At 33.4% G+C, this 21,918-nt stretch overlaps 1 protein-coding gene and 1 pseudogene across 17 annotated transcripts in view; both read left to right on the top strand.

Annotated features, from left to right (window-relative positions):
- The window catches only part of LOC145249540 (uncharacterized), a 917,547-nt gene that overhangs the window by 112,546 nt on the left and 783,083 nt on the right, over nucleotides 1–21,918 (top strand). For 2 of the 17 annotated variants that reach the window (XM_080111166.1, XM_080111172.1), the window contains exon 1: nucleotides 8,847–9,103. The exons of 12 other annotated variants lie outside the window; for them this stretch is intronic. The gene's annotated coding sequence lies outside the window, so the exon portion shown is untranslated. Of the gene's footprint in view, nucleotides 1–8,846; nucleotides 9,104–9,260; nucleotides 9,325–21,918 lie in introns of those variants that run through there. 3 more of the 17 variants (XM_080111176.1, XM_080111181.1, XM_080111167.1) reach the window with 2 other exon arrangements.
- Nucleotides 10,299–10,463, top strand: LOC145249889 (U2 spliceosomal RNA; annotated as a pseudogene).

A 21,918-nucleotide genomic window follows, 5' to 3' on the forward strand; every position in this document is an offset into this window, starting at 1 on the left:
CTTGTCGTTGTTTCCTCATCAGTAAAGCAACTTTAAATTGTTGTTGCTTAAGCGTCTGTCACTCATTTTCGGTCCAAAATGATTGCTTGAACGTCAATAAATTAAAATAAGAACTGGTTTTCTTAAGACGCGTGTTGATATATAAAATGGATTGCTTCCTGTTAATGTCCTTGTAGATTTACTAGCCCCCCCCCTCCGCATAAAATTTACTAAGGGTAAAATAAAAATATATATATAGTCTGTTTATTATACAAACATTATTGGTTACATATATGCATACATGTTTCAGTGAAGTCCCTATTTAAAGAGAACTACCTCGTCAGACCAAAGAAGGAAACTTTAGTCTAACGAGGTGCGTCTCTTTAAATAGGGATTCCACTAAAACATGTATGCACATATGTAACCAATAATGTTTGTATAATAAACAGACTATATACCTGCTCTGTCCTCCATTGAGCACTCTTTAATAATCATGCAAGTTTCATTGGATTTTCGTTATTTCCATGGAAGGTGCTCGTCTGAGCTCCAATCCCTGTTTCCCCCCCCCTCGCTGATATTTCACGAGAAACACCCGTCTGGCTGAAACTACTTTCAATAATTTTCCCCACTTTCTATCTGTGCCTAAATCCAAACGTAGATTCCATGAGCAAAGCTTCTTTCTTAGAACTGCACACCAGTGGAACTCTCTGCCACTTACCTGTTTCCCACCTGACTACAACTTGGACGTTTTCAAGTCCAACATAAACAAACTCCTGACAAACTGCCCCTTAAGTAAATCGCCCTATCAAAACCCCCAATACTAATGATTACTACAATACTATCTTATTGATTACTGTACTCGCAATAACCCTTATCCCTGAGTGACCTTCGGGCCTTGATAAGTGATGACACCCATGTAAAAAAAAAAAAATAATAATAATATATATAATGTATATAAAATACCGTTTTGTCCTCTAACAAGGTATATTACCATTGATATGTAAAGAACTAGATTTGTAACTTTGTGTAAGTCCCATGGGGTGTTTTGTCACCCAATAACTAACGAGGGTGCCTAGCGTTGCCCGGGTGTTTAGGTGGTGTAGTAAGGAACCTGGGAGAGAGAGGCAAAACAACGGTAGTGGGGTTCCTGTTGCCCGGGTGTGTGTAGTAAAAAAAACAGGCATGGGGGGGGGCATGTAAAAAAAAAAAGTAGTAAGCAGAGGGGTTAAAAAAAAAGTGGTTGTAGACAGGCTTGAACCCGTAATGTGAAGAAGAGAAAAAGGTTAAAAAAAAAAAAAAAAAAAAAAAAAAGTGACGTCTTAGCCGATGTCTCCATCGTCCGACTGGAAGTTCAGAACACTGAAATTAAGCATATTCAATCGAAAAGAAGACAACGACTTGCTAAAATTTTGACGAAAAAAGCGACTCCTCTTCGGACAAAACTGCTCAGTTAAGAATGAATGAATGTTTTTGACCAATTTTTTGATATATCATCCGAAGGACCGAGGTTTAAAACGATACCAGTTTTTAGAACACTCAGGTGACTACAGCAGGATTAAGGAAGATAACCTGGGTTGGGAGTTGGGCAGCAAAATTCACATTACATTAAAATTTTTGCATGTTGGTAAGGTTGAGACAAAACCTACATACACTTTCTTTTTAGTGTTCAAATATAATTAGCAACAGTGCACGATTCTCGTTACAGTGCAAAATATAACTTTCTTATTTGTGGCTTCAAGAATAAAGTCATTGTCTTCACACGTGTATTTATATTTATCCTCCACTATAGACCGCTTCCCTTTGGAATTGCCTTCTTGCTAACCATTTCTCTGATTGTATCGACATGTAAAAATTTAAATGCAGTATGACGAAACATCTTGCTGCCCATCCCCCAACCAAGGTTGCCTCTTTTTTTTTTTTTTTTTTTTTTTTTATTACATTTTCACCCCAAACAAGGCAAATTGCCACTTTGGTGTAGGAGGCTACTATCAGGGGCAACAACTACTGGGGTACTATGTAGGGATTTGGGCAGCAAGGTGTCGGTTCACGTTACACTTGAACTTCTGCACGTCAGTACTGTTGGGGAAGCAGGGACCTGGAATGGAATTCCAGAATCTTGCGGTTCTGGGGAAGAAACTATTGGAGTAAAAAGATCTTTTACATCTAGGGACCTCTACAGTGTGGGGGTGGGATCTAGTAGCCTGTCGGGTTTGTCGAGGGTGCTCGCGTCGTGGGGGCACAAGTGATTGCAGTTCATCAGAGCATTCACCACTAAAATACTTGTAGAACAGGCAGAGGGATGCAACATTTCGTCGATGGGACAGAGGCTGAAGCTTAGATGCCAGTTCAGGGCCTATCAGATTTGCGACTCTCTTTTGAACCTTGTCAAGGAGCGAGAGACTAGTAGCAGATGCACCAGCCCAGATGTGGCAGCAATACTCCATACATGGGCGAATGGTGGCCTTATAGAGGTACAGGATACTTTCGGGTGTTAGTAGTTTTCTAGCACGGTAGAGAGAGCCCACCTTCCTCGCAGCGGCCCTGGCAATGCCTTCAATGTAATTGTTCCAACTCATGTTTCCTGTGAACGTTAGGCCAAGGAGTTTGAAAGATGGACTCTCAGATAAAGAGTCGTTGGCCATTGCTATTGGTGGTAGAGAGGGTTTCTTGTAATTATTGAATGAAACTAGTTTAGTCTTGGCAGCATTGAACGCGACCAACCACTTTTGTCCCCATTCCACTACAGATTGGAGGTCTTCCTCTAGTGTTTCTGCCATTTCTTTAGAAATGTGTTCATTCGTCTTCCTGTCGTGTCTGCCATAGAGTGTAGTGTCATCAGCATATATACCCATCTCAGAGGCAATGTTCTCGGGGAGGTCATTTATGAATATCAGGAACAATAGAGGTCCAAGGATAGAACCCTGGGGCACTCCCGCATTTATATCATATTGTTTAGATGTGCGACCGTCGAGGACTACCTGGATTTTTCTCTTATCTAAGAAGGATTTAATTATGTTAAGTATTCTACCAGTGATACCGTATGATCTGATTTTACTGAGGAGACCCTCATGCCATACCCTGTCAAAAGCCTTAGATATATCTAGAGCTACCGCTCTGCCTTCCCCCGCTTTGTCCAGTGATTGGTATATACGTTCAGAGATCACGGTGAGGATGTCTGCTGTGGAACGGGCTTGTCTAAATCCATATTGTTTGTCAGTCAGTAGTTTAGCATCTGTAAGATGATGGATTAGAGCATGGTTAATTATGGTCTCAAATATTTTGGCAAAAAGTGGAAGGAGGCTAATGGGGCGATAATTTGATGGGTCTGTCCTTTCACCAGAATTCTTGAATACTGGTACAACAGAAGCAGTTTTCCAACAGCCCGGAAAGCAAGCTTCATTAAGACATTTGTTGTAGAGTTTGGAGAGAACTGGAGCTACTTCGGCTGAGCACTTTTTTAATAGCACAGCTGGGATAAGATCGGGTCCACATGCTTTTGAGGTGTCAAGGTTTTTTATGATAGCATGCACCTGAGCAGGGGTGGTTTTCAGATCGTCTAGTGTGGCGTCTGTCCGCATAGGAAAGTCAGGTAGGGGGTGGTTGGAAGGGTCTTTATGAATCTGGTCATTATCATAGTAGCCGCTTGGGCTTCAGTAGCAATATACCCTATTTCGGGAACAAATGTGTGAAAATAAGTACATATTCATTAATGTCTCACAGCTCGCATATTTAATAGCTTATTACACATATACACAAACACGAAATAAGCACATGTTAATTGCTCATTAATGTCATATGCAGCTGCTGCTGATACTTTGGCATCAGCAAACATTGACTCTGATGCTGCTTCATTCTATGCATACATGAAGCATGAATACGTGTATATTGAATGCGCATACTTAAAACTCAACACTCATTGCCTCTTTATTTTTTTTTTTTTAACTAGTGGATGAATTTACATACTTTTTGGTGTACTATCTTTTTTTAACCTACCACCTTAGTACGTAAACTTTTTGTGTTACTTTGCTTATTTTCTTTTAATGAGCAGTTTTTAATGTTGAGCTGAAACCGGAGAATCACCAAATCTAATTTTATTAACAAATAGAGGGGGTGGGCAGTGTTTGTTTGTTTGTTTGTTTGTTTGTTTGTTTGTTTGTTAGGCGAGTCAGGTTTTTGCATAGAGCTCATAAATATTGCACCTCAGGTTTGTTTGGTTTTATATGAATTCATCCTTGTTGGTCGCAACTATTCATTAAGCTGTGTTTACCCTCACCTCAACACCAAGAACAGCAAGGCTCAACAATTGCATACAAAGTCGGGGAAGGTTTGGCCCAGAACATACGTAGCAATGACGCACAAGCAAATGTTGTCACTCTCACTCCATTAATTTGCAGGTCTGTGGAAGGCTCATCTTTGCTTGGCATGCTTTGCTTGGCATGGGTAGAGGATGACGGGTCTCAGTACACTCATGTTGCTACTGTCCTCACTCCGATGAGGAAGTGTTGGATTTTGGGTTGTTGGTGATGGTGATGATGATGATTAGTTGGAATGACAGTCTTAGTCATTCTCTCGATTTTGTGGTACTGCGCCTATCTTTGCTTGCAATGCGTAGAGGCAGACAACGAGAGGACGATGGGTCCTGATGCTAACTCCTCCTCAAATTTCACCAGAACCTTGTAAACCGGGTAGCTTTGACACTATTACGTTACCACTGCCCTTAGCATGGTGAAAGATTGGATTTTGGGAAGCGAATGATGATGATTAATTATAATTAAAGAGTAGAAAGCGGAACAGGTTTAGTCTCATAAGTTTCACTTCCCTTATTTTGTCCTTTAGTCCTCACATTCCATGAGCTATGTTTTTGACAAAGCGAGAAGAATTGCTGTTTTCTGGGCTGGAACCCCACCACCGAGAGACATCTAAATGGCCGTGGCTGGAATCTATTTGTATAACACTTTAACACTTATCATTGGTTAGTCTTTGATCTTGAAGTGGTATTTCTTTATTTTTAACCTCCTTACATTAAGTAACTTAATGCTTTGTCCCGAGCGATTTCCGTAAAAAAATTTTTTTTAAATCCAAGTCAAGGCTTCGGACTATACTCTCCTCATTCTCAGTTATTCTCTTATCAACTCTTGATTTTCTGTAAATAATTTTTGTGTATATATATATATATATATATATATATATTTAATCATTCAAACACTACTATGTTTGAATATATGGTAAAGTGTCTGTTTTAATCATTTAGAACTGCTTTAAAGCTTCACAGCTCACTCATTTTTTGGCGAAAAAATGTTCAATTTTCGTTCAGTAAAACAAAAGTTATGAATTTTCTGGTGTTCAAAATTGTAAAAATATGTAAGGAGGTGAGCAACGCTTTTTATGACTGGTTTCCATAGCAACCACGTCGCTTCAGGACTACTGTTCAAAAAGAGAAGTAACAAATGGAACAGAGAGAATGAAAGCATGAAAAAGATATAATTGGGGGGGATTTTATTGAAAGAAAACGAATGCCATACATTGTTATTACATGTGTTTATGGGGGCAAAAAAATAAGACTGAAATTAAACAAAGAACAAGTGAATTTATTGGAAGCCTGGAAAAATCATGGATTATTATAGAAAAATGCAAGGATGAGAAGTGATATGGTTAAGCTTAAACATAGAAAATTAAAGGACTAGTTGTAAAAACAGGAAAAGAAAAGGGCAAGATATTCTAGTAAAAAATATAATAAATTTATAACTTAAAATATTGCAGCATTAGGAATATTTTTAAAAATTCAATTTATAACATTATATAATCAATTCTTAATGCTGCAATATTTTAAGTTATAAATTTATATTTTTTACTAGAATATATTGTCCTTTTCTTTTCCAGTTTTTACAACTAGTCCTTTACTTTTCCATGTTTAAGCTTAACCATATTACATTTTTCTATTGTAATATATATATATATATATATATATATATATATATATATATATATATAAAAGATTTGAGGGTTTTTTTTTCTTTTATCAGATAACCTTTTAACCAGAATGACATCTTTTTGATCATATTTTTGTTTATTTTTTTTTTCACTTTCTCTTTAATGTTATTTTAACATTGGTTACGGCATATCAACCCTTTTCAGATTATTTAATGCCGAATCCAAAGATTTTGAAGGAAAATTTTATAATAGAATATTTTTTGTTTTCAAGTCGGTTTCTATTTAACCCATAGTTGGGACCCTAACAGATACTACCACTCCGGGTCAGAGTGGACCTGGGAGCAATGGCAATTAAAAGGTGGCTCCACACTCCCCAAAGCCCACAAGCTGGGGCCTCACCACTGGATATAGTTTAAGGTCATACCCAGAACCTTTAACATTGAAGGATTATTAAATGGCATACTTGTATATACTATTAAAAATTTTGTGTTATTAATGTTTGTCCATTTTTGGGGGAGTCGCCACTTATCAAGGTTCGGAAGGCACTCGGAGATGAGAGTTAATAAATGTAAGGTGGGTAGTGTAGTAATTGTTCATCGTGTAAATTGGGTGAAATTTGAATATTTATGGAGACAAGAACTTGTTTAGATCGGACGTGAAGTATACCGTGATAATGATAATTGATAAATACTATAGGTTTCCAAAAGCAATAGACAGAATAGACATTACTAAGGCAGTAGTTTTTACAATGTCAAGACGTGAGGATTTTTTTTAAATTGGACATTTGTTTTATAAATTGAAGAGACTGATGTAACATAATAAACTTAAAAGAAAAAAAAAATAGCGTAATTTCTGGCGGGGGGGGGGGTCCAATAAAAAAAAACTTAAATACATTTGTCGTATTTACTTTCTCTCTCTCTCTCTCTCTCTCTCTCTCGTAAAGACTTAAATACCACATTTGTTTGTACAAAATTTCATGAATATTTTCCTTTGTATGATACTCTTGTCAATTTTGATGTATCAGGTCCGCCACAACAACTAAGTTGTTTGGAAATCCTCACATTATATTTTTATAGTGGTGAAGGCTTTGTGCAGAACCAACCACACTTTTTGGCACAACTGCTAATCTCAGTTGGTGCAAAGACTGCCACAAGACAAAGCAAACAGTAGACCTCATGTTTGACATCAGGTTTCCTCCTCGTAGATGTCTGTCTAATGAAGAGTGAGGCTCCATCTCTCCCAGTAGATTAACCGTACCCTCCATATACCAGTGTGTGGATTTCTAGATTAAGGTGCAGTGTATTCAACGCTTAAAATTCTCAAATGGTCACCCATCTGGTACTGGCCAGGCTCATCGTTGCTTAACTTCGGTGATTTGGCAAGAACTGTTGTGTCAACGTAGTTATGCCGTATACATATTAGGTATAAAGTCGTATAAACTAGATGAAGATGGAAATTGACATACCCAGGTACTCTACCAACTAGTAGGGGGGGGGGGATATTTTTTCCACAAGTCGATACAGTTATTTATTCTGATTCTAAGATCGTTTACAAAAAAAAAAAAAAAAAAAAAAAAAAGTAGAATTTCATTAGGGATATAGACGAATCTAGCGAATAGTCCTCATTTACTTTTAAATTTATATATATATATATATATTTTTTTCTTTTTAATTTTACAAACTTCTTAATGTTTTGCTCTTATGTAGCGTATCCAAGATTTTGATAAACTCATTGTCCGATTTTCATCTATATTTTTCTGCTCGGTCACTTTTAGATTTAACAGATTGTGTATAAGCCACTTTCGCATTTTCTGTAGCCATTAATAATTAATGGCTACAGGCTAAAGGGACGATTCTAATTTTTTTTTTTTTTTCAATTCCAATGCAATTATGGATTCCAATTCTGAATCTAAAATCACTTAATCGCTTAAAAAAGAAAAATTTCTTTTTTTTTTTTTTTTCGGGGGGGGGGGGGGTAACGGAGAGTCCTCGTAGATACCATTTTTTAATTTAACAAACTTAATGTTTTCCCTATACATATTGTATTAAAGATTTTAATCAACTCAAGTGTTTTTTAGTTATAAACGTAGTGCAAAGCCTAGTTGAGTTAAAATGAAAAAAACAACAAAAAAAAAAAAACAAAGTGGTGGTCTCGTTAGTCATAATCAACCCTCTAAAATTATTCAATAATCGAAAATAAAACAAAATACTAATAAAACATTACATTTTCACACGATTAGTGACATTTATTGGATGGGTTTCTATCAGTATTTAGTGTAATTTTCGATATTTCAACAATTATCAAAGCTCAACTATCGCTCTAATGAGACCACCATTTTGTTTTTTGTTTCAACTAAACAGGCTTTACATTATCTTATTTTTGATTAAGACACATTAAAATAAATTAAAACACAAAAAAAAACTTATCTATGTAGGTAGAAGAGTAATTTAGTTTTACTTAGGTAAGTTATTTGTTGTATATTTTTCGCCTCTTTCTTTTTTTTTTTTGTTTGATTCTTTTTTTTTTTTACAGAATAGCTATCAAAAGAATTAGTTTTAAGTTAAAAGTAGACTAAAATTTTTCCAATTCCGATACAAAAGAAATAAGTTCGGATTCCAATTGGTCGTCCTGACACTAGTGTGGACACCAATGAAAGAGCCGGTATAAACTACGGATCAGAAACATTTTAGCTATGTTCAGATTCAGAGAAACCTTTGTAGGGGCAATAACTATATATGACCCTAAATGTATAAAGATGGATCCAAAAAATAATATTGGGGTTCAAGTAGGCTAAGTTAGCTTCCCTTGGTTCAATCTTTCCTTTTTTTTATATATATTTCTTTTTTACACTGGTTTTATTTATTTTTGTTGGCGGTTGCAAGTAATACTGCCACAGGCAACCATTGACTTTATTGATAAATGATCTAAGCTTTTGTGGATGACCCTGAATTAAATTTACCTGCCAATTAATCTTTCTTGTTACTTAACAAACCTCACTTCCTGTTCCTCTTTCTTTCTTCTCCCTCTTTCCTATTTTCCTCCTCCTGTCACAGTTGCACCAGTTGGGTTGTGAGAAGCGTACAGACCTGACACCTACATCAACCCTCAACCGCCATCATCACGAGCACCATCACCACCACCACTACTTCCTTCACCAACACCATCATCCCCACCTGAGCAGATACCTGAGCAGGTAGAATGTAGGAAGTGCATGTTTATTGTCCTTTTTGCTTTAACACCTGTTGATTGATCATACAATGTTGTATACAACGTCTTGTGTCCTTGTATTTTTTTTGCATGTGCATGTGTTTGTTTATTTCCTTTTCTTTTTTTTCTTTTTTTTTGTTAAGCTTTATCAACTTGATTGCAAGACATTACTGAAGTAACCAGTGAGAAGCAAATATTATATGGCTTGTAAGTTTTGTTTTGCATGTTGGATTAATACACTATCCATGTGATATGAGAACTTTTATATATCCTGTTTGTGCCAATCATCATCATATATATATATATCTCCACTGATCTTTGGAACTCCGCAGATTAAGGAAATCTTAATATTTCTTTTTGAGTATCCTGTTGAACAATAAATTCTTGTAAATTATAATTTATAGTCTTTAATTGTGCTCTTTTATGACAAGATCTATTTTCCATTTTGGTTGTACTGAGCTTTTTTTTATTTGGTTGGGATTATATAATTGTTAATATTCATATTCTCCAAGTTTGCAGAAGCTTTTGGCTTGTAAACTTAATTTTTACTTTTTGATATATATAAAATTGTGTTCAACTGTATTGAATTAAAAAGATTAGTATTTTTCAAAAGTGCTCAATACATAGAGCTTTTATAAGCAAAATTATGTAAATATCAGAAAAGTTTGTACATGGATCTAGTTACGTTTTGACATTGTTTCATCAGGTGTTTGGTAATCTAATTATTTCTTTGTGCAAGGGAATAAACAATAAATAATCTAATTATTAAACCTTTGAAGAAACGTCGAAACGTAGATTGGTTTGCGTAGGGATTTTTTTTATGTTTATATAATTTTAAATATCTATAAATGACCTAGTTTGTATGTGCTCTGGTCTCTACCAAATGACTCAATTTTAGGTCTACAGACTGGAAACTCGATATATAGTGAATTTGAACCCGTGAAACAAATTCTATTTGTTATTTTTTTTTTTACGAGTAAAAATAATTGCTAAGAGGTCAAAATTGAAAAAAATATATGTATATAATATACATGTTTTTATATGCGTATGGACTTAGCTCAGATGTTAACAAATAATTCTGGAGAGCTATGTTTTGGTTTCAATTGTAGCTGATGGCGTTCAAGTCATTTTCTTTTTTTAACTTTTGAAATCACTATTATATATTGAGTACAATATTGGTGTTTCTTTCTTGGCCTTTTTGGTCAAGATCAAAGTGTAGTATCTGTTCTTCAGATGCTGCAGTGCTGCACTTCCATTTCTTGTTCTCTTTCGGTGGAGGAGAAATCCTTCACGACTGAGACAATTTTTATTTTTGTACCTTTTCTCCACGTTAAAAAACAACCCTGGTGTCTAACTCTGTCCCGTGGGGAGGCATAGTAAATAGGTACAATATAATAATCAACAGCGTATTGATTCTATTATAATAAATACAAAATCTGCATAAATTAAAATTTATTTAAGCATATTTTATAACTGGGCAACACCAGGTGGCCTGCTAGTGTGTGTGTGTGTGTATATATATATATATATATATATATATATATATATATATATATATATATGAAAATTTTCCGGGGGGGGGGTACAGAATTTTATAACGGTTAAATACAAACCAAAAAGCATAATGAATTTAAAAAATGAAAATAAAGGTTAGCTAACCAGGTTTCGTTTCTCACTTAACAAAGCTAAATCGAGGAAAATACGATTTAAAAAAAAACAAAAAAGTCATGAAAATGGCGGGGGGGGGGTAGGAAGAAAAAAAAAACAGAAATAAACGGAGGGGGGTGGGATTACATAGAGACTAAATTAAGTCCAAGAAGATTTTCTTTTTGCTTGCAAAGGTCTCAATGACTTAATAAAAAGAGTCTCTAAAATTTTCAAATGATAGGGAGAGTGCGACTTACTAAGGATCGTAAACATGTCAGCACTGAAATTCGTGGCACACGCATGGTTATTTATAAGATGGCCACAAATCGCAGAACCATACATATTACTCAGAACATCCGAGGGTGAAAAATTTGCATAACGAATCTTTGTTTTTCCACTCTTATTGTGTCTATCTATCTATCTATCTATCTATCTATATATATATATATATATATATATATATATATATATATATATATATAGTTCTAAATTAAATTAGATGTTAGAATTGTTTACTTGCTCAGAAACATGAGTAAATGCAAGCATAAAGAATTTTTGTAAAATAAATTTTTTTTTTTTTCAGAATTCCTCTGGGAATTTTGCCATTCTTTTCAGTCAAAAACGAGAAAATTGCAAATGCAGCCACAAAAAAAGAAAAACAAAAAAAACAAAGAAAATCCCTTTTCTTTTCAAATTTTCTTGTCTAGCGACTTTTCTAAAACTTGGCAGCTTAATTTCTGATTAAATAAATGTTTTTTCAAATATTTGCCAAAATTTTATTGTCTGTCAGTGATTATCACCTGCCATTTAGCAAGTTGTTTGGTCAAGGATTGTCTTAAAGATACAAGAACTGATATACTTTAGATACATAATTATTACATCTGGGGGGGGGGGTGCCGGTGAAAGCATTTTTTCCTGTCTTGACAACGTACAAAATCGATTTCTAAATTTAGCGGTAGCATGTCCTCTACTCTTTGCTTCTCATCCTTACAGCCTTTTTCACAGAATAAACGTTGCAAGTCTTTCTCTACTGTCATTATTTTCATGGTAGGTGCTCGACTTAGCTCCAATGTCTGCTTCCACTCTATAAAACATAGCAAAAACTCGTCTAATTACAACCACTGTAAACCAATTTTTTTCCACATACATGCTGTAAATTTCCTGTCTTAGGGAAAGTACAATTATTCAATACATATGTTGTGTAATATTCGTCCTAGAGTAGGTAAAATATTCTTTTTCTCAAGATGCCAAATGATACAGAGATATAAAAACTTCCTCTATTCTAAAAATAACAGGTATGTTCAAAATTTTTCTCATTGTCTTATACGATCCCGAGCAACACCGGGTGGCCTTGCTAGTATAATCTATAATATAAAGCTGAACGTCTGTTTGTGTGTCTGGTCACGAATAGACGCCTATATGGTTGACTATTATAGAAAACTGATCACATATAATGATAGATGTATCGAGACACAGGAATGGGTATGTTTGATCTGGCATAATGATGATTCATTAAAATTGCGGGGTCTGCATATGCGCCTGGTCCACAAAGTATGGAAATAAAAAATTTAAAAATAAAAAAAATTGTTTACAAGTGTTTTTGGTATAGATGTACATAATAATACTTTGATAGGTATGTTTTAACTTAAATAGAGATGTTATAATAAAATTGTGGGGTCTGCGTTCACGCCTGACCTCCATAGAATGAAAATAGGCACAAACTTTAATAAAGATCTACAGAATATTGTGAGAAGTGTTTCAGTGTGAACATGTATGGTATAATAAATTATGGGGTTTATCTATTTTATTTTTATTTTCATCATATTTTGCTTTGGTTTTGATACCCCCGAATTCGAAGCTATCTCTTTACAACCTTCCTTTTCATAACCTATCATACTTTCATGAATCAGTCCATTTTCTGTAGGCTGTTTTTGACCCCAGTCAACGATGGGTACTTTTGCTAGTGTATATATATATATATATATATATATATATATATATATATATATATATATATATATATGTCTAACTCGTTTTTTAATTTTTGAGATGAGGATTAATTATATTATTTGGATTCTTCAGACTAATGGTCTCATTTTTAGTATTATTTTCACAAAATACACCTGAAAAAGGTTGGAGGTTACATCGACCAAAATGTTGCGAAAATAACACTCAAGATGAGGACAGTAGTCCAAAGAATTCAAATAATGCAAAGTTTAACGATTTTAAAAACTGATAGTTTTTATTTAATTTTCTTTTTTATTACTGTAAACGAATAAATATAAGTCTAAACTGCTGCTTTCTTTTGCTTCTAACTTTTGACTTGTGTTTTTCTTTTATTTTATTCTACCTCTTTTTGACGTTTGCTTCCTTTTAATTTTATCATTTTTCACTTGTTGACCTGAACTTGTCAAGATATTTGGTCATATGATTGTTTATTCCTCATGTTCTGTGTTAGAAAGCAGTTACCTCCTTTTTTACCAGATGTAGCATTCAACTTTGTTTCATTTAGCCATTGTGTTGAGATAATGAAGTCTTTATGTAATTATAGAGTTAAAAATAATATTTTTGTTAGTTATTCAATTCTCCAACATTGTTCATAAAAGTTTTTTGGTGAACTACTTTTCACTAGTAATTTTTTTTCTCTCTTCTTTAATTGCTTTTTTCTCTCTCCCCCATTCTTTTTTAAATTCATAGGTGGACCGTTGGCTTTAACATGCTATTTTCTTTTGTTCTTTTGACAAATCTAACCTCTGAACTTTTACAGGTACATCTTGTCAAATTCTGGAATCTGTACGGAAGATCCCATAGCACAGTGGATAAAATTATTAGGTTATTATTAGTACTAAGTGTGTCTTTTGATAGTTGAAGTTTCTGTTGGCATTAATAATCAATTGAATTATCTCCCCTTTGCAGATCGTGAAAAGTGTATGAAAAAAAAAGAGCTGAAAAGAAATTTTCTGGGAAATTACATCGATAATTTAGTCATCGTAGTATAGAGAAGATCATTAATCTGCTCAAACCCAAACAGGTTGTTAATTACAAAATGTCTGACGAAAATGAAAAATAAAATATTTGAAAATCATTAGCAGAGCTGATAAGGTCACAAGTGCCAAATATTTAAATATTTCTTAAGGTGGCGGTAGACCCTTTGCCGTTGACTTCCAAAATGCTGTCTTTGTAGCCAGATTGCAGGTGTCTCTGAGCCAGATGCTGAGAAATTAAGACTCAACAGAGGCTCTTTTATCGTCTTGTGTTGAGAAGGTAAAACAGCAAGAACTGTTAAGCTTGATTAAAAACAAGATGTACGCTGTTGTTTTTTTTCATAGATCAAAGTAGAATTACTGCATGCACTGATAAATTTGTGAAGAATATCAAGTCCATTAAGATAGACTTGTTAACCAAGGGTCTCAGAACAAGGAGACAAAATTAATGAGATGAGATTCTCTCACGTGCTCCAAGGAGGGCTTTAGGGTTGCATTGGTTGCCATTGCTTTAAACAGATGGTCTTGCAATTATATTGACATAAACAAGCTGCTCGGCATGCACTATCCTGCCTTGATAGTTCAAAACCAGCTTGGAAACCTGTTAGGATATGCACTTTTCTCTTCCCTGCAACCTCTTTCCCCACAGAAGCCTGTCTTTGTTCTATTATTTTCATGGCAAATGCTTGATTGAATAATCTATGGTTGCCACCTTCCTCCCAAACCTTCACAAAAAACCCCTCGACTAGCTACAACCACTGGTATACAATTTCACCCACTTTCTATCTGTGCTTGAACCTAAACGCAGATTCTATGAACAAAGCTTCTCTCCCAGAACTGCTTACATATGGAACACTGTTTCGTTGGCCTTCTTCCCAGTTGAATACAACACGGTAACCTTCAAATCCAATGTAAACAAGTTTTTGTTGAACCCCAAAATAATCAAATCCTACTCAATTTATACCATTAATAATTATTACACCACCACCTTACATTCAGTAATCGTTATCGTAAAGTGGTGGCCTTCAGGACTTGATAAGTTGTAGACCCCCCCCCCTAAAAAAAAACTACATTTCTTCAACACATTTCTGACACACATTTATTTACTACTTCCACCTGAAGCTGTTTATGTCAAGGGGAAAATTTATAAGCTTTCAAAGTGTGTGTGTAGATGCCTTAAGATCCCGATGCCTTACAGTGAAAGCTGAGAGCTGAGGTGTCAAAACATGACCAAATTATCTTAATATAATTCCATGATGGAAAATTATAAGGGATCCTCTTCACGCATGTTAATGATTTTTGTTGAGATGACTCTGAGCTATTCAAGATCTGTTATAGAAGATCAAAAACACTTTTGTAGTGAAATATGAAGATTCTACAAAGCTTGAAGAACTTGGTCTAAATGTCAGACAACACAGTGAACAAAATTGTTGCCCCAGGACAGATGTGTAAAATCTGCAGACGATTTTTGTATCTTTGGCTTTTGAAGATTGGAAATTGAGTCATGCAAAAAGGAAAATTGTGAAAACAAGCAAATGGAAGATCAGATTCAATTGCTATACAGATGAGGCCTGATTTCAGCTTTGATATCAAGTTCATTTCCATTATGAGAACATTTTAGTTAATAACTTTCTTTTTATAAAAAAAATTGTAAGTGAATTAACCTATAAAGAATCAGTTGTCTACTTCTTGTTTTAGATATATTATGAAGAAAACTACTATTGTTAGGATAGATTACTCCTCTGTATTTAGCATAACTACATTAGCAGCTTAATAGTCAATATTTGTCAATCGAGTTATCTTCCCTTTGCAGCAAATGGCAGATTGTCTGTGTAGTAATGCAATTCAATGTCTGATCTTAGCTTTGATGTCAGGGAATTTCCTTCTTTTATCAGAAAATGTAAAGTGTAATGCATAAGATAGTCAAATTATAATACAAAGAAGGCTAAGAAGGAATCTGCAGTTTTGCATTCCTGATCTTCGCAGTCTACACAATATTTGTATAATGGGTTACAGCGATGCATCTTTTTGATAATTTGGAAGATGATGGCGGCTCTCAAGATGGCTACATTATTTTTGTTGTGGGCAGCAACAGCAAATACTTTCCACTGCATTGGCAATCAAGAAAAATTAGAAGGGTTGTGAAAAAGCACACAAGCTGCAGAGACATTGGCAATGGTGGACTTGGTGGACTTGTATGTTTTATAAGACATTCTTCTGTGAAATCTTGCATATTGACATTTAATCCAATATTCTTGTGATTTGCAATACAGATAATTCAAGGGTTCATTATGCCACTCGTCCCAACACTTAGATTCTAGAAAAACGACTAAGACTCAAGATAGGCATTCTTAAGGAAATGCTGAGCAATAGAGAACTGACTTAAATTGTTTGGATTTTGCAGAAACATCAGGTTGCTGATGTTTTAAAAAAAGGTGATGTTCCTTCCTTAAAGATCTTAAGACAACTGATTGGGCATTAGAGATTTTAAAAATAAAAAAAATGGAGAAGAGTTGTTAATTGAGATAGCATTAACAATTAAGTATCTCTCCTATGGAGATTGGCTGTTTAGAGTGTTTAAAGCTAGATGACTCTGGCATAGGTGTTATTGTTATTAATGTAATAATTAATAATCTTTGATCTTAGCTTTTACTTTTCAAAATGGCCAGTGAGGGGTGAAGTTAATTTCTGAAAGCCATCTAAGGTTGATAGATTCAACTCGGTGATGTTCTCCTGGTTATGCAACAATCTCGTTAGCCTTATCCTCAAGTGTTGAGGTGGCATTAACAGTCAATAGTTGTCAATTGAGTTACCTCCGCTTTGCAAATTGGCTGTTTAGAGTGCTAGTAGAATTAGATGACTTTGATTAGCAGTAAATTTGCATAAGGTGTAATGTTTTCGATATAAAATCTGTACTTTTGATTGGTTATGAAACGGTACAGATGATAGGAAGAATACAATTACAAATTACTTCAGAGTTTAATCTGGTTGATGAAACTAGAGCAAGCTATCCCCATGGATTAAATAAAAGGTTTTGGGTTTGACAAGATGTACTTGAAGAAGGTCAGAGTTGCGTCATTTGAAACATAAGAATAGGATAAAAAATGAGGACGGTAGTCCGAATAATAAAAATTATCAATACTCGTCTGAGATGTTTGTTTTTTTTTTTTTTGTTGCATTTAAATTCCTACATGTTGGTACAGTCAAGGAAACAAGGAGGGAATTCCAAAGGCAAGCAGTTTTAGGAATAAGGAGAAGCTATTAGAGTAAAAAGCAATCTGGCATCTGGGGATCTCTACAGTGGAGCGGTGAGATTTTACTAATTGTCGGTTTGGTCGGAATATTTACAGTGAAGTGGGAGCTGAAGTACAGTAAGTTTGTCGAAGCACATTCCGTTGAAGTACTTTTAAACCAAGACAGAAAGACAACAGTGTAGTGATGGGACAGTGATTGTATTTTAGTATACAATGTGAGACCTATTATGTTAGAAGATCGTTTATAAACCTTGCCATTTTTTTTTTTTTTTTTTATAATCATTTAGTATATACTAGCATGCCGCCTGGCATAGCCCGGTCGTAAAATACATTTAAATATGATATTTTAATTTATGCAGATTGCGTATTTAGAGCCAATTCTCTATTGATTATTATATTGTATTCAATATATAGTAGTGATTTTGAAAAGGGTTAAAAAGAAATGACTTGGGTGTCATCAGCTAGAATCGAAACTAAAACATTTACGTTTCAGATAAGTACTACATTTAAATACTTATGTATTAGTTACAGCATTGAATCCAACGGTTCTTTATGATAAAATCCTGCAGGTGTCTTATCTAGATTTAAATGTAATATATGCACACACACACGACAGTTGGATTTGCACACAAACACCCATATATATATATATATATAATTTGTGTGTGTGTGTGTATGCTTGTATGTATATGATTCAAGCAAAGGCGCAGTTTTATATTTAATAAGACTAGCAGGTTTACCCGGCGTTGCCCGGCACCATAAAAAAAAATAGAAAAGGTTAAGTATGTGTAAAATCTTTATATTAAAATTTCTACCTCTCTTTATCCATCGCTCTTTCTCTCTTTCCTAATTCACCGTTTTTCCACTTCCCTCACCCCTCTTTCACCTATGCCCACTCCATTCCTGTCTTGTTTTAATGTATTGAACATAATGATGAAAGTCATTCACCTCTCCTTTATATAGATAATAGAAAACATTGAGGAAAAACGTTATTTTAGACATTGTTTACACACACAATAAAAAAATACATCTATTCTTTTTAAAGCTACATATTCGCCATGTATTCTATTTTGAAATTTTAAAAAAATTTGCATTGTTAAATTTTTTTATTTTTATATATATATATATATATATATATATATATATATATATATATATATATATACATTTTTTTTTCTTTTGACGGAGTAATTTCATTTTTTTTTTAAATTTGAAATAGATTTATTTGTTGATAAAACTCTGGGTTTTATTTGAATAAATGTCTCTAAGCAATTTATGAAACTGCCATAATAATTATAATTTTTCTTTTTATAAGATCTTTTTGTGAAAATATTTTAATATATAAGCAATGAAAAAAAAAAAAAAACAGGAATGGAAGCAAAAATGGATTAAAAAATGTGAAAATCTTTTGAAAGAAAATGCATTGTTTTATTCTTAAGAACATGGACCAATGTTCTACGAATACCCCCTCCCCAAAACTGGCGAATGAGAATCAAACATGGATTTTTATGAAGAAATCTATTAATTATTAACCACAAAGATTTGAGAAATGGACTCTTTACTTTATATATTAGATTGTTATTGGCAAAATGTTTAGTTTAAAAAAACCCTTAAAAATGAATTTTTTCGTGTGTGTGTATTAAAGGTAAAAAAAAATTACTTTTCAATAATTTCAGCATATTTTCTTCTATTTTGACAAAAAAATAAATACTTAATGAAGTTATGCAATAGCATCATATTTTGTTTTCGGCAATAAAATTACTAGCTGCCTGACTTAACTGCTTTTCAAATTCTTATTCTTTCCAGCCGTTTTGAAAGATACAGAAGTTGATGGTAGACTTTCACTAGTATTCTTCACACACTGAAATTCTCTCTCTCTCTCTCTCTGGAAGTACTGAAAAATATAAAAAGATTGAAAATGATAAATAAAATAAACAAAATTTGAGAACGGTTTATAAGTATTTGTCGAGACTGGATTTGAAGATGATCATGTTGTAGACTGCTGGGAACAATTCCTGTGGGAATGTTTCACAAATTGGAATTCCAAAAAATAAACTTTGTTCATGAAAATTCTGTCTAATGTTTTAGGCACATAAAGCAAAGAAAACAAAAGTTCTTTGCAGTTGTTGTTCAAGAAGAGTTTTTACTGTGAATATCTTACAAGGAGGAACCATAAATTGGAGCTCGATCGAGACACTTTCATAGAAATAATGACATGGTAGACAGTTGAACTACAAACATTTCAAACCATTACTGTAAAATATGAGTTAATCGAATTGCTTAATTTTGATTAGTAGATAAATAAAATTTGAAGAAAAAAAAGTTACTTTCAATTGTTGCTCTATATACCTAGCATCGAATAAAATTTTCATAAACTTCCCCATGTGTGGAACACATTACTATGAAATCGCTTACGTGCAGATTACAACAAGGTTGTCTTCAAGTCCAATATAAACAAATACTTGTCAAAAACCATATCCATATGTGTTCAAATTTTGTTTTTCATTTGTTATTATCAATCTTCTCACAATATTCTTCATAATTCAACTGACATTCTATATATCCCATTGCCCCTTATCCTCGGGTGACTTTTGGCCTTAATAACAGGTGATGTATCAGTAAAAAAAAAAAAAAGCTACATTAGTAAGTGAACAAAATAGATTCACTGATTTTTTTTTTTTCTTTTTTTTTTTTTTTTGAAATTTTTCTGATGAATTCATATTTTTAATTATAATTTTATTGATTGCATGTATATTTTTTTGTGTGTGTGGTTTAAGCTGTCTGTGCCTTGTGTTTGCCTTGACAAATTCGATATTTAACCGCCTTTACTGCATGTCATGCATTATAATAAAAATTCTTTTGTTGGATTTCTTTTGTCTTAATTTGGTCATCTGCTGCTTCAGTTTCAAACTTGAATGGAAGGTGGGTGCATGATTAACCTTCTTTTTTAAAAAAAAAAAAAATTTTTTTTTTTTTTTTCTTTTTTCCTGATATGGGTTGAACCGGCTTCATTTTTCATCTGCGCAACATCTCTAACAATGATAGCAGCCCACACACGGCACATGAACCCCTGCTAAGATGGAAAACCAGTGCCTATTTTATTGACAATGATGAACAAGTTGTGGGCTAGAGATTTTAGCAAGGCCTTGAATGGTATTTTTTCTGAGTCGCATACTCACCTCCTTTTTCTTTTTTTTAATTGTGAGTCACCACTTATCAAGGCCTGAAGACCACTCAAGGATACGGGTTAAATAAATGTATGGTAGTAATGTAATAATCCTTAATGGTGTAATCCAGGTAGAATTTGATTATCTATGAGTACGGCTCAACAAGAACTTGCCCACATCGAATTTGAAGGCTAGTGTGTTGTATTCAACTGAGAAACGGGCCAGCAAATCGACTAAGAAGGGAATGAAAAACCAATTCATACAGTTAGTCGGGCCATATCAGGAGTTACTGACGACTTAAAAACTACACAGTGAAACAGTAAACAAAATTAAAAAAAAAAAATCATTAATTACATGTCCATGCAAAAAGAGACTTTAATGGAGAAATAATTGTAAAATGTTTAGATATTTTCATTAAGTTTTTTTTTGTTTTGTTTTCCTAAAGGATAACTGTTTTGATTTCGGAGGAGCAAATAAAGGAAAAATCCAGGAAACACATAGAAATGTCGGATGTTCTTTTGTGAACGAAACATAACGTACATACATAAATGTACCAAAATTTTAGTTTCAATGTTACTATGATCAGTAAGACAAGAAAAACTGGGTCACTGGAATTTAGCTTGATATTGTTCATATATATATATATATATATATATATATATCTTTTACCTTGAAAAAGTGGATCTATTAAATGTATAGAAAGTATATGCAAAAATATCTCTGCCCATTTTTTTTTTTTTTTTTTTTTTTTTTTTTTTTTTTCAGGATACCGATATATTCTATAATGAGAGTTTTTATTTATTTTATGATTTTGCAAACTTTAAAAGATTTCAATATCCTTATAGCAACATTTTTCTTTCACCATATCTTTTTTATGCTACGGAAATAAAAAACACAAAAACTCCAACTATTTTTTTCTGAAGAACATGCATCTGTCACTGTAGAGTTGTTTAGTGAAGTTCTACTATTAAACGAAACAAGTTTGAGGCATACTACATGACCATATGAATAAAGTACTATGTGAACTGAATACATCTGGTTTTGGAATGATAACATATATATAAAAGGACTGCCCTCAAATAAGACCGAAGGTTTATTGTCGCCTGATGATGTCTTAGACTGAAACAGTAGATTTATTGTAGCGACTTATGATAATTTTGTTTACCTAAATTGAATAAAATAATAAACAAAATTATCATAAGTCGCTACAATAAATCTACTCTAAGACATTGTCAGACGACAATAAACCTTTGGTCTTACATGAGGCCAGTCCTTTAATATATAATGTGTGTGTTTTTATTATTTAAACCTCGAGATTGTCATCAGACAATTTAAGCCAAAATAAAAATCTTTTCATACAATTTATTTTGGCTTAAATTGTCTGATGACAAAGGCTGGATAATTTGTTTATCCCGTCTATAGAAACAATCTTGTAATGATTTAAGCAAATACTCCCAAGGTTAAAATAAAAAAAAACATATTTAATTTTACCAATGCATCGAGCACTTTTCTCTATTTTTTTACCAAATATACTTCTTAATAAATATATATATATATATATATATATATATTAGTTACCATTTCAAAATCAGATGTATTTATTTCACATAGTATTTTATTCATATGCTTATGTTGTATGTTCACCAAACAACTCTACAGTAACAGATGCGTGTTCCTCGAAAAAGATAATTTGAGAGTGTTTTTTGGTTTTTTTATTTCCTTAAAATAAAAAAAGATGAAGGAAAAATG

The sequence above is a fragment of the Euprymna scolopes genome, chromosome 28 (genome assembly GCF_053919585.1).
Source record: "Euprymna scolopes isolate OS-2025 chromosome 28, ASM5391958v1, whole genome shotgun sequence".
Classification (NCBI taxonomy): Eukaryota; Metazoa; Mollusca; class Cephalopoda; order Sepiida; family Sepiolidae; genus Euprymna; species Euprymna scolopes.